This window comes from Canis aureus, chromosome 17, assembly GCF_053574225.1.
Source record: "Canis aureus isolate CA01 chromosome 17, VMU_Caureus_v.1.0, whole genome shotgun sequence".
NCBI lineage: Eukaryota > Metazoa > Chordata > Mammalia > Carnivora > Canidae > Canis > Canis aureus.
Genome location: NC_135627.1, coordinates 16,659,836 through 16,674,088, shown reverse-complemented (window position 1 = coordinate 16,674,088; position 14,253 = coordinate 16,659,836). Strand labels below are relative to the sequence as shown.

At 36.3% G+C, this 14,253-nt stretch overlaps 1 protein-coding gene across 2 annotated transcripts in view; it reads left to right on the top strand.

Annotated features, from left to right (window-relative positions):
- The window catches only part of GPC6 (glypican 6), a 1,085,955-nt gene that overhangs the window by 601,698 nt on the left and 470,004 nt on the right, over positions 1-14,253 (top strand). The window lies entirely within an intron of this gene.

Sequence of the window (14,253 nt, the reverse complement as noted above, 5' to 3'; positions counted from 1 at the left end):
TTATTATAAGGACATAATAAAGTACTTAATTGGACTAGTTGAGAAAAAGGTGACAGTAAAATGAAAAAAAAAAAAAGTAACCCACCTGTGTGTGTCAAGGGATGATGATTTTTGCCAGTGATGCAGCTGGTGTATACATTCATCATCCACTTAGAGTTTAGTCACAGGAAAATACAGATAAACCATTGCTTTTTTTTTTTTTATGAGAACATGTAGAAACCTTCTGCACAGTTACTTTAATTGGAATGTTATTGAAATAGCTATCAGTGCATTGTCACAGAATGAATAAAATATTGAATTTAAATGAAATGAAAAACATAACTAGCCTGGGATGCCTGGATGGCTCAGCGATTGAGTCTGCCTTTGACTCAGGGCATGATCCTGGGTCTGGGGATCGAGTCCCACATCGGGCTCACTGCATGGAGCCTGCTTCTCTCTCTCTGCCTGTGTCTCTGCCTCTCTCTCCTCTCATGAGTAAATAAATAAATCTTAAAAAAAAATGACTAGCCAAAATTTGGGTGTTTTAAATAGGCAAAAGTGTTGCCAACGGTTAGCATTAACACATTTTACTCTAACAGTTGCCCTGGCTTTTAGAATGTGCTCCTGTTTTGGACTTTAGAGTGTGTGGATAGAATAATTGGAAGATCTACTGGAATGGCCATAATCCTGTTGTGGAAAAGGAAAAAACCCAAGCTTGAATACCAAGGAATTTGAAAGCATGCAAAAGCCAAAATGGTTTGCATGAGATTGCCTAAATATGGTTATTGCTAGGGAGAATGGGCCAAGTAGCTTTTTCCAGGGGGAATCCTGGCTGTTTCACACCCTGTTAACTTTTGCAACATGAAAGCCTTTTGGGAAGTAGGAGGCTGAAGGTGGAAAACTTTTCTTCTGACCTTGAAATGTTTTGGCTATAGTGATGCATCATATAAACTCTGAATGTTTCTCTCTTGTTCTGAGTGATGGCTCATGGAACTGGGGTGAAGTAGACAACCTATTAAAATTGAAATTGAAGTCTCCTTCATTGCATGGTTCTATGCAATTTCCAGCTTTAACATTGATTGACAGGCATGGGATGACTTTTGTAGATTAGTTTGATATTCATGTATTGCCATTTTGAGCTTCTCTCAGCATTGATTTTTGTTTTGTTCCTTTCCCTATTTTCATCCCAGTACTATTTCACCAATAAAATTTGATCAGATGTTGGAAATTTGCTCCTTAAACTTCAATTCTAGTCAGACCAATAGGCAACCCTAGAAGACAGAAATAATGTGATTAATTTTAAATTATATTTGGTTTTATTATATGTGGAATACATGTTTTTTATAATAAATTTATTTTTTATTGGTGTTCAATTTACCAACATACAGAATAACACCCAGTGCTCATCCCGTCAAGTGCCCCCCTCAGTGCCCGTCACCCATTCACCCCCACCCCCCGCCCTCCTCCCCTTCCACCACCCCTAGTTCATTTCCCAGAGTTAGGAGACTTTATGTTCTGTCTCCCTTTCTGATATTTCCCACACATTTCTTCTCCCTTCCCTTATATTCCCTTTCACTATTATTTATATTCCCCAAATGAATGAGAACATATAATGTTTGTCCTTCTCCGATTGACTTACTTCACTCAGCATAATACCCTCCAGTTCCATCCACGTTGAAGCAAATGGTGGGTATTTGTTGTTTCTAATGGCTGAGTAATATTCCATTGTAACACATGTTTTAACCAGCTTTAACTGTATTAAAAAAATTTGAACCACTGAATCACATTTAAATTAATTACCTATGTAATTGTGTGCATATTGGCATGTTACATAGTTCCCCTCTCACTTCAATTCAAGAAAAACAAGAATGCATGTTTCCAAAGAGGAAGAGTCCAAATGTAAGTAAATATATGTATCCTTAAACACTGGTTATCTATTTAGAAATCAGATGCCACAAATAACATGTTCTAAAATTATGCAATCATATTTTTAAACACAGTCAACACAAGTGATGCCATGCATAACCTGAAGATTATTTGCCGTCAAATACACTCATTTAAATCACTAAATATAATTGTGTTTTTATTTTTTAAGGTAATAATTTTTTAAGGTGAAAACACCAAAGCAAATGATAAATATAATAAATGTAATTGAACTTGAATAAATACAGTTAAGAGTGATCAACATAACAGTTAGTAGGTTTATGGCCAGCCCCAGTGGCTCAGCAGTTTAGCACGGCCTTCAGCCTGGGGTGTGATCCTGGAGACCCAGCATCGAGTCCTGCGTCAGGCTCCCTGCATGGAGCCTGCTTCTCCCTCTGCCTGTGTCTCTGCCTCTCTCTCTCTGTGTGCCTCTCATGAATAAATAAATAAGATCTTTAAAAAAATAAACAGTAGGTTTGCGTTTATGTATGTATCTCAAAAAATATTAACACTTCTGAATCAAATTCTTATGAATAAATTAATAGGAAACTAGAGAGTTGGAGAAGGAAAGTTGATGAACATAGAGATTGCACCCACTGGAATTTTTCATGACTGAATTTGAGATGATTCTATCTTTACAAAAAAAAGGAGATTTTATTTATTTGTTTATTTGAGACAGAGACTGAGAAGGAGAGGCAGAGACATAGGCAGAGGAAGAAGCAGGCTCCATGCAGGAAGCCCGATGTGGGACTTGATCCTGGCACTCCGGAATCACTCCCTGAGCCAAAGGCAGACGCTCAACTGCTGAGCCACCCAGGCGTCCCAGAGATAATTCTATCTTAATGTGCTATATAGGATCTGCATTCGAAAATTTCACTGACACTGATACTTCCTAACAGTGAAGAAAGCTATATTGACCTTAGGAGTAAACGTAATTTAGGAGAAATCATAGCAACACTTCAGTAATTGTTTTGTTTTGTTTTGTTTTGTTTTGTTTTTTAAAGAGCCTCTGTGGGAAATTGGATTGGTGAACCCATGATATGATTTCTGAACCTGTAGTTGCAAAACGGATACAGTCTCATTGAATTTATGAAAGATGGGGCCCCCAAGCCAGACATAATTTTAGGCTTAATAATCAGTTTAGGTTCCTTACAATGTAGAACTGAGAAAAATCCCAATTGATTTTAAAGGGAGCAGAATTTTCTGTCTAAAACTAATAATGCAATTGGCCCTTTAGTGAACAGAACTGAATCAGAATCCAATGCTCACTGGCAACTCTCATAATGGTAGAAAGTCTGACAGACCTATTGTCCCTGACCTGGCATTCAGCTGTTATATGGCTTTGGGCACGTAACCCTGTAAGCGTCAGTGTTCTCTTCTGTGAAATGGGGATGAACTATCGTACTACTAAGATGAGCACCAGGACATCCTGATGGTGAGTTGAGGCTCATGGTCAACAGTGCATCCCAATTCGTGTGACCTGTTTAAAGCAATTGACACCAAAACAAAAGCAAAGATACCTTAAAATATATCTTGTGAGTCAATTGTACAAAGTCCTTTTCAGTTTTATGTTTCTTTGGTTTTGGTTATTTTAGTACTTACTACAATGGCACAGACTAGAGAGGTCAACAGAGATGGTACATGATTTTTAATCAGTTGTTTCCAAGCTGAGGGCACTTTGCCTGGTCAACTTCTCATCATTTACAAAGTAAAAGATATTAACAGCCTGTTTTATGCATCTCAAGGATATCATAGAAGTACAAAAAAATAAACATCTCAGATATAGCAGTCATCTGTATTTTCAAATTTAGCAGGTTATTTTCTAAGACCTCTGAATATACCGTTAGCTATGAAGGCTTCAGCGGTTTTTTCAGATACTATGCCTAGTGGTGTGTCTTTTAGGCTTCAAGAGACTTCCTCTTGGAGAAGGTTACTTTGTGACAGGGAGGTTAAAAACAATGTCAATTCCTACAATGTACAGAAGACAGATTAGACTTGGAAAACACTGTGCAATTATCTGGTCATGTGGCTAGAATGTGTAGGCTGATAACTAATTAGAGTACCCTGCCATCTGAACACCCAGAAGTCTCCCCTGGGCCTCCTCTGAGGTACAAGATATTCTTCTATCAGATGCTTTTGGTCACAAGTTTCTTCTTGAAGTTGACAGGAACATAAAAACTACACAACATTAAATTTTTCATGAGAGAAATACTTATATTTTCAGAACACATAGCCCCTAATTAGAGTAAATTACTCCTGATGGAATAAGCATTCTGCAATAGCAGGAAAGAAACCAAATTTAATTTCCCAGTGCCATAGGGAGGTCTTGACTATTCAAAAACTGTCTCTAAATCTTGGGAACTATGCTTTCAAGGGCTAAGCTAATAGAACAGAGCAGGAAATAAGCCTGATTAGCATTTTGTAAGTAATTTTGAGCACAAAAGATATATTTACAATAATAGCCAAGACTTATCATCTACAATTGAACTCAACACTGGCAAAAAAGGAAAAAGTAAATTGAATCCATTAAAATGACATCAAATAAATTATGATATTCATTTTCTTGTGCACTGCTTGTCACTTCTTAATTTTAAAAAAGCGGTTGGCTATCTCAAGATCCTAATAAGGGGAGTGGGTTAGCATCGATTTGGATGGCTCATGAAACATTTGTATATACATTATTCGCTGCTTCTTGATTCATAACACAGCTTTCTCACTTTAATACAGCTTGTCAATTGCTCCTGTCTATAATAAGGAGGCCTTGAGGGGTGTATTGTTGTTGTTGTTGTTGTTTTCTAAACAATTTAAAAATATAGCCCCTGGCTTTTTTTCTAAGGAATTATTTTCCATCCTTCCACTTGGCAGAGGATAATCGAAGCAATTTTTGTGGTTAGAAACACATTGATAGTGCTCAGTTAATGTAAATCTAATAACCATATTACTCACCAGGTTTGGAAAGGAAATGAGATTTTTATGGGGCTATGATTATAATCAAGGGAACAAATAATGCTTTTTAACAGAATTTTAATATAGGCTCCCCCCTGCCCCGTTTACAACATGTGCTGGATATCTCTAAGTTTTCTCTGTCTTGGGTATTTGTGGTACTTTAAAATCAAGACAACTTTGTAGGAGAGAAGAAAACCTTCATTTTCTGTTGAGCACTTGTTCTCATCTTAAACCTGCAGAAGCAATGAAAAGTGAGAGGTCTCCTCATTTCCCAGACCTACAGGGACATATTTGCCACTTGCAGTCTCCTTTTCTGTGTCTTTGAGGTGTCTGTGATGGCCGCATGGAGTCACTCTCTAAAGAGTAATCTGTGCCTCTTGCCAATATCTAAGAGTGATCTACAATGGTTTACTTCTATCAATAAGCCACTCATTCTGCTGTTCTGATAAAGCCAGTAATTCAGCAAAGTCTGTAGATATGGCCATACCATCCTGTAGAAACATGAAATTAAAAAACAATCTTACACAGAAAAAAAAATTTTGATGGCTTTGGCAGAGACACTAAAGCATGTGGAAATTGAGATGATTACAGGAAAAGCAGTTATCACTTCAGTGACCGAAGTGCTTTCACATATGTTGGCTGTCTGTCTTACAGAACCAGGCATCTATGACTCCACAGGCCATGTCCCAAATATTTGTTGCAGTTCCTGATGGTTTCCATGCCAACAGTAGATTATTGTATTCCACTGGAACTAATCTCTTCCTTTTCCAAACTCCCAGGATGCTTTATTCATATCTCTTGTATGGTACTTACTCTGTAGGTTACATTACAGTTATTTGTGTCTTATCTACTCTATTACAGACTATTCGGATAAGGAACTGGCTCATGGCTTTGTATACCTTTAGTGAATTATTTACTGTGCAGGATCAAAAGTATCTGTTGATGGATCCGTGACTGAGTTTGCAGGTCCAGTTTTGATTCAAAGACAGATACCTATAGATTATTATATTAGTTAAGAGAGCTTAAAAAAAAACACTTTTGTTTTTGCCTAAAAGACTACTAAGTGGGATGATTCTAAGGTGAAAATGTAGAATGTGGGCCAAATTTTTTTTTTAACTTTTGTTCTATAAGCTTATCTGTGTATATGGTCTCTATGCGTGATGCCCATCAGTAATTCATACCAGAGTACTTTCATAGGTAGCACATTACAAGTGGGTTTGTAGCTTCCAGCTATTAATTTTACTTAAATTTGCTTATAAAAAGTCATATTTTTGTGGAGACAAAATTTCCTTATTCTTTTCCTCTGCTACATAATCCCCATACTTTCTGGAATTTTCTTTCTCTAGCACTAATAAGAGAGACTCGGTTACTTGATCACTAAATGTTGTGTTTTTGTTTTTGTGTTACAATAGTTTATTCATTTAATTGGAAAAATTTCAAAATAATGTAGAAATCTAAAAGTGTTAGTGAGGCATGTGTTCCTTGTTAGGTAAATTTACCTCACTAGATTCTTTCATGTGAGTGACACATGTTAAAAAATGCAAAACAGTGAAAAAGACTAACAAACATACGGACATAGTAGAAATACAAAGGGATAGGAAAAAGAATGAAAAATTCTAAAAATTAAAACCTAAAAGTAAAATTAATAATCAAAAACACACATTCTCAAGTGGCTATTAATGATCATACTACACTTTCAATTGATCTGCCTAAACTTTGATGTTCATAGTGCACCCTGCCAGTGTATTTTATTATTTAAAAAGTACTTAAAATAGTAATAAAAAAAAAAAAGCAAACATGCTGATGTCATGGAGAGTGTTTTATCCTGTAAGTCAACTGCTAACAAGTTATTTTTCCCTTTTTTTTTTTTGAGTTTACATGAGATTTTTTGCTTTTTATCCTTTATATCTACTAATATCAGAATCTCAGGAGAAGTTACCTTTAAATTTGCAGCTGTACCTCAACCATGCAATTCGCTGATTCTCCTTCATAGCCCTTTATCCCTGAGAGAAAGATTTGCTAAACCAAGTCTCCCCCATGCAGAAATACAGCTCTGGTCACCAGCTGTTCAAGGCAATGAATTAGAACAGGTGGAGGACTCCAGAAATTTCATCTCTACACAATTTACTTAAAATTAGTTGTTTCTTAAAAACGTGTACACCTTCTCCATCCATCATCTATGTACATGCTAAACTAGCCCCATATTTTGAAAAAGCACATCTATAAATCCCACTAATATTTAGCCTGAAGTGAACATGCGTGTGAGAGGCCCCAACACAAACATTCCAAAAAAGAGTGGCAGTTGCCTGCCTGATGGGTAGTCAGAATGATAGCACTTTGAAAATCAGAGATATATATATACCTAACTAACCTTTTGTGCATTTTCTAAATATTATTTCATGAATATATATGGTTTTAATAATCAGGGAAGGACTAAATATTTTGTTATTATGGAACTGAAATTAAACATGGTTCATAGGTGATTTTTCTAATTCTCTTAACACTTATCTCTTTGTTTAAAAATTCATTTTGCCCTTCAGTTGCACAAATAATGAATTTGCCATAAAAAATAAAAGAAACTAGACACAATCAGCATTTTTGACATAACAACGTTTTATATTTAAAATGCACATGCTGTATGATAATACAATATTCGTATAGATATCAAGAGACAGAAAAGATTTCATATAACTCATTCTTCTGTAACCTTTCTTCACTCAACAACATATCATTAACCTCTGTGCATTTTCATAAATCAAAATTTAATTTGAATAGTGGCTCTGAAAATCTATATAGTATTTCACTAAAGAGATATGCATTCATAAGCTACTCACCCTTTTCCCTATGAACTGGTTAGTAAGGCTGTTTTCTATTTGCTATTGTCTTAAACAGCACTCTGGATAATCATCATTGCACAAACATATTTGAATGTATTTATAATCATTTGTTTAGGACAAAGTCTTAAATGTAAATTTATAAATGTAAAATGTCAAAAGTATATACTCTTCTAAAGTGTTTAATGCGTATTGTCATGCTGCTATCGGCAGTGCATAAGAAATAACCAACATTTGCCAATGCTGATGATTACAGTTCCTTTGATGTTTGCCAGTCTGTCAAAAAAAAAATAATTTGTTTTGCTTTTTCAAAAAAAAATGATCAGTGATGTAGAAATATCTAAAGTAACCTATTTGTGCTTCGTTTGGTTGTATTAGAAATTTAGGATCAACGTATTGGCTCTACTATTGCATGCAGTTTGCCCACAACTGAAACTACGGTCTTTTTCTAGCCCCTATAAAATCAGGTCTTTTACGTATTTTATTTGTGCAATGATTAGTTGAACATGAGTATAACTGTTAGCTTATTTTTATTCTGAAATGTTTTCACCAAAAATATTTTTCTCAGTCATTTAATTACTTTGAAGTACTTCAGCACATTAGAAATTCTTGTTTATTCATCAGATGCATTCCGTCCCATGTACTGTACAAATTTGGTGAGCATTCTTTACATTTGATAGAAAGACAATAGGGACATTTCAAGAACTGAGTTCTCTCCCTAATTCCTGATGCAGTAGACAAGGCTGTCTTCTTGTGTGGCAGTCAGGTTGTCCCCATCAGCTGTGAGTCCATCTAACATCACTGTTAGTCAGCTGACATTTCTTCTACTCATCCACAAGAATTTCATGATGCATGTTGTCAAAGGCTATGTGGAAATCAGCGTCTGGTAGAAAAAGGATAGGTCAAAAAGTCAAAGATCTGGGCTTTCTTTTTACTCCCTCTCTTCACTGACTGGTTATTTTCCTTTTGTTGCCATCTCTAAAATATAGGGCTTGCCCTAAATTAGTTTTTCCATCATATTTCAATTTTAGCAGCAGAGCACCTCACCTTTTTTTTTTCCAAAACCCAAGATACAACCCTCCTGTAGAAGCAGCTTCCAATAGCCATTTTCCTAAAGATTTTATTTATTTATTCATGAGAGACAGAGACAGAGACATAGGCAGAGGGAGAAGCAGGCTCTATGGGGAGCCTGATGCAGGATTCAATCCCAGGACCCCAGGATCACCACCCGAGCCAAAGGCAGATGCTCAAGCACTGAGCCATCCAGGAATCTCTCAACTGCCATTTTCTGAGTCCTTCTACCTTTTCCTCCATCCAGGACAACTGTCCATGTGCAGCCCACATAAATCCTGGATGCTTTAGACAGGAAGACAAACCCAGTGATGGCATGTATTTCGTGCCTTTGACAGAAAGGCAAACACCACAAACACCCTCTGTTCACTCTAATGATACCACTCTTCAATAATAAATTGAATGACTATTTCGTGGCTTCTTCTGGACAACTAAGTGTCTGCTGCATATGTTTTCCCCAGATTTCTGGACTTGGGATATCCTCGAGGAATCTACTAAGCTGTCATTTTGCCCGGATTTCTGCTTTGATCATAATGCTTCAGTGTGCTTACATGGTCTCCGGTCATAGCCAGAAAATCAGTCTCACATCCTGAAAAATCAGAATAAGTTTAACTGTCTTCATATACCTTCTAGCTGATGGCAAAAGTGAAATTTATTACTAAACGGACATACTTTTGCTTCTATGAATATTCTAATCCATAGTTATATCAGGCTCCAAAAGAATTCCAGAAGAGAAGTCCCATGCTTGTTTTAATAGTGGCCTCATCATGAGATTACAGTGTATGTAGCCACCCAAGATGACTAATACAGACTAAATCATTTATTTTGTCAAATAAATTCCTTATCACTTTATAAGTTCTGTACAGTTAAGCTCATATATCTGACGTATGTTCTTCAAACTGTTTTCTACACAGGTATTATGGAAAACTAAAAACTGTATATAAAATAAAAATAAATTTATGCTATTTTTATGGATAGTTGGGTGAAATAATTCTGATCAATGTTGTAATAACATTGTTCCACGCTTTACCTTATGTTTATCTATAACCACCAGTTTGCTTGACTATTGACATTTATTCAGAGAAGATTGGTGGTGGTGGCGTTCCCCTCATATGAATACCATGACATGAATTTGTAGCTTTTACTTACATTCACTGCAAACACTTTCATAGGTTGAGAAATGAAAATGCCATCAAGGATCACCAGTTTATATTAATGCATTAATATTACGTAAAAATTCAAATGGAACCCCCGTTTTTTAATGAGTATATAAAACAATGTGTTATCTTGGCTTCCCACTTGAACTCCCAGCTTTTGATTTATGATAATCTTATTCTGAAATACCTATTTTTTGGCCATCCTTTGGGCAATATTTTAAAGTTATCGAACACATATAGAGTGGTTTATAACCTTCATAATGCTGAGAGAAAGCACTTTCACTTTTAAGACATACTCTTCCACACCAACATCTCACAGTAAGTGTGTGTGTGTGTGTGTGTGTGTGTGTATGTTACTGATGTTCACACCAGAGTTTTTGCTATGAACCCTGCATGAATTTGAGGCTGTGCTATGCAGTCATCTGTCAGGCTTTATGAGGTAAATAGGCTACAGAAATAGAGGCAGATTACAAACATTATGTTTCCTTGAGGAGCCACTTCATTCTGGCTATCAATGTGGGTACACTCTAAAGGATTCTTTAAATTAAATGGGAGTCTTGCTTGGGAACTGACTCAAGTAAAAAGAGAAGCAATGGAAAAATGTACTAATTTTTAGTATTTTTTCTTCCTTTGGTATTCCCTGCCCCCCAGCACACCTATTTAATGGCAGGTTCATTTATAGAAGCCATGCTGTTTTCCAGATTTGTTTAAATCAGGCCATATCTTGCTTTCCTGTGAAACCAAATAACTAATTTCACCTGCACATGCCATCTTAAAGATAATATTATGGAAAAGTAACCAGCTTTTACTATTCTGGAATAAAAGATTCCCTATCACAACATAACCACCCACAGGTACAATCTGATGAATGGATTCAGGTTTGACATTTGCGCTCAAACTTTTTAAACCTTATCAAATTCTCTAACAATGCTTTCAGGGGAGAAAACGCTTCCCACCAAAATTATAAAACACCTTTTTTTTTTTTCTCCTGCTAGACATGGATAAATATTGTATAGCAGGAAAAATGTTTAATCCACACAGACTTTTTCCACCTCTAAGTCAAGATTTTCTTATAGGACTAATCCCCCCAGAAGTTGAGTTTTGAATAAAACACAGGGAACTATTTAAAAAAAAATCTATTCGGTACTTTTCATCCCCATCCATGACTTGTTTATTTTCTAGCTGTGAGTTTGGGCCTCTAAATCCTCCTTCACTATTTCAGCCCCTGCCCCGCCCTTATGGCAACCACATTTTTAAATCCTTTGATTCAGATATTTCCTTCTTATTTATGAATTCAAATGTCTAGTATGAACTAGAACAAGCAGAGGGGAAGAGTACAGCCCTAAGAAACTTTTGAAGCAATGTTTCCCCAGAGATGGATAAAAAATGTGTAGCAGGAAAATGTGTAGTTTAATATGTAAATATTATGGTCCAGTATCAGAGGAATGCTACCTATGGACCATTTAAGTTGGGTAGCACGGAAAGGAGGGAAATCAATATTTTTTTCCATCTTATACCTTGAGTTGATATTGAAAGAAACAAAATAATGTTTCCCGTTAGCCTCTTCTCCACACACCAGTTTCATTTCATGTGACTATCTATTGGCTCAGTCATCTTTAAAAATTGACAGAGTAATGAGAATATGAAATAAATCTTGGAAACTACAAGAGAAATAAAAATAGAGACATAATAATATTTCTGAATGCCTATATATAGGTCTATTAGAGATCATAACCAATTATTAAGGCCATCAAATGAGACTGAGTGTAAAAAAAAAATGAGACTAGGTGAAGTATGGGTTTAAGACTTCTCATTCTTAAAAAAAAAAAAAAAAAGCTTTATTTATTTGAGAGAGAGAGAGAAAGACCAGGGGGAGAATCTTAGACAGACTTCCCACTGAGCATGGAACTGGATGTTGGGTTCCATCCCATGACCCCTGAAATCATGACCTGAGCTAAAAACAAGAGTCAGTTGCTCAACTGACTGAGCTATCCAGGTGCCCCGAGACTTGTCATTCTTGTTTACAGATTTCCTTACCATTAAGGACTTTAACTGTATTCCTTTTCAGCAAAATCATATTTCCTTATTTAAAGAGCACAAAAAAGCTTATAATGTAACTACAGTATATCCCAATTAATAAAGGATTTATAAGTGTAGCCTCTTCAGATTCACAGCAGAATCCTATATTAATTTTTCTCTTACATGTTAAAAACATATATTTGTATGTTCCAGATTGAATATACCTTATTAAATGGTGCAGCCTGTGCAATGACTCTTTCAGAGCTCACAGTGTTTGCTACATGACACTAGACTCCCATTCTTCTCTTTAAAAACCATCCAGGAGGATGGAGACACAACTGTCAGATGACTGACTGCTTTTGTGGGAAAATATGTGGTTTCTTCAAAAATGCTTAAGAGCCTACCTTGCCAAAAAATTCCCTATTACTCTTTCAAAGGATTTTTCCTCCACAGATTTAATTAAAATTTTCCCATTCCCAATTCTATCCTTGCTTTGTTTACACCAATATAATCTAAAACTCCAGTGGACATTTCACAACAAATAAGAGAGATACAGCAAGTGTAAACAGCAAAATGTTGTTTGGAATGGGGTTCTCTATTATGTAGAGGTATTCTTTGTTAATATACTACAATTACACATCCAAAAAATTGTAAGACAAGAAGATTGTCTTTCTTGAGTATTCAGAGATTAGAGACTCTTATTGAATCATATGGTCTAGTTTCATAATGATGACTTAAATTTGAGTTCAGAATGCTCTTTTATTCATTCAGCCTTCATTGTATTTATTGATTACTATATTGACATTAAAATGGCACTAAGGTCACACAGTGAGGAAGACAACACAATTCCTGACCTTATGGGCTTACAATATAGGAAAAAGTCATAAATGAATAATCATAAAAGTAATCGTGTTATAAAAAAGGAGAGTGGCACATGTTAGGGAAGCATATGAGTCAAGAGTCCTGCCTTTGCCTTGGAAATCTTTCCTTGAAGGCTAGATGGATAAAAGTGTGTGCGAAGCCTATTTTGGCCTAAAGAATGAAAGGAGGCTAGTCCTATGTCTAAACAAATGGATCAGCAGACTGTCCAGTTTGACTAAAGAGTTGACAAAACTAGCAAAATATCCAAATCAATTTCCAAGCGTTAGAAGTGCTTTTTTCCGAATCTCCAGACTGTCTCTGTTTTTGTTGTTAAGACAGTGAAATCTGTTGTTTAAATGTTATCTGGGAGACATTTTCTTCAGCTATAAACCAATGGAATTAAATAGGTTGTAAAAAAAAAAAATGGCCAAGTATTAGGTAGGACAGAGTGGGATTAGGCAGGACAGCAGACACAGAGCAGAGTTTAAGAAGTACAAGCCTAGGTGAGTCAGGGAGAGGAGGGCAAGTGTGTTTACAGTGAGGGAGGTCTGTTGCATGGGCTACACCATCTACGTTTCTAGAGACAGGAGATTTTGGGGGATGTGTATTTCTGTAATATACACACATGTGTGTTCATATGTAATATGCTATATATATGCTATATATAGGTATAATTTGTTTCTTATGTCTAACATCCATCTTATGCTTCGTCATCACCTGTGTCTCCCAGGTGCAAAATGTGTTGTAACCATGGTCTTCATCAACTCCTTTTGGTGGGGAGAGGATCCTGCAACCTATCTGCAGTGAGGAGCATGCAAGTTTGGGGGAAGTTCCGGCTACATAACAATTTGTCTATGATTCCATCTTATCCATTTAGATCAAGTTTTCATTGTAGCAGGCTCGGGGAGTTTGGCGACCAATTCCAAAATAGCTGGCTGCCAGATCCTTTGAGACTTCAACATTGCTATTGTATTCATTATACTGAATAAAAGGAAGTCTCTTGTGCCATATTTCTTCACCCCTTTGGGAAATAGCTTGCTTCCCTTAACCTTCCTGACATAATTTCTGTGCTTTGATGACTTCTGGGCAACCAGTGAGACCCATTCCTTCACTGTAAGTCAGTCAGCCATTTAATCAATCTTTCTTCCATTCAACCCATAATTTAGAGCACTAAATATTCATTGTGTTCAGAGCTGTGTGGAAAGTACTTGCTAGGGTTCCTAACACGGATCTTGCCAACTTGCAGGCTAATGAGACATGTTTGACAAGAAAGTTAAATAACAAGGAAAGAGGGCACTAATTATAGAGGTCAGTACAAAAGTGACTTGGATCGAGTGGCCAAGATCACTGTGAGTTAGGGTGGTCAGAAACAAAAGTTGAACTTGAGGGAAATGCGCTGATTTCTTGAAGGCTGGGTGAGAGTTAATTCTATGGAGAGGATGGAAAGGAATTGGCAAGGAGGG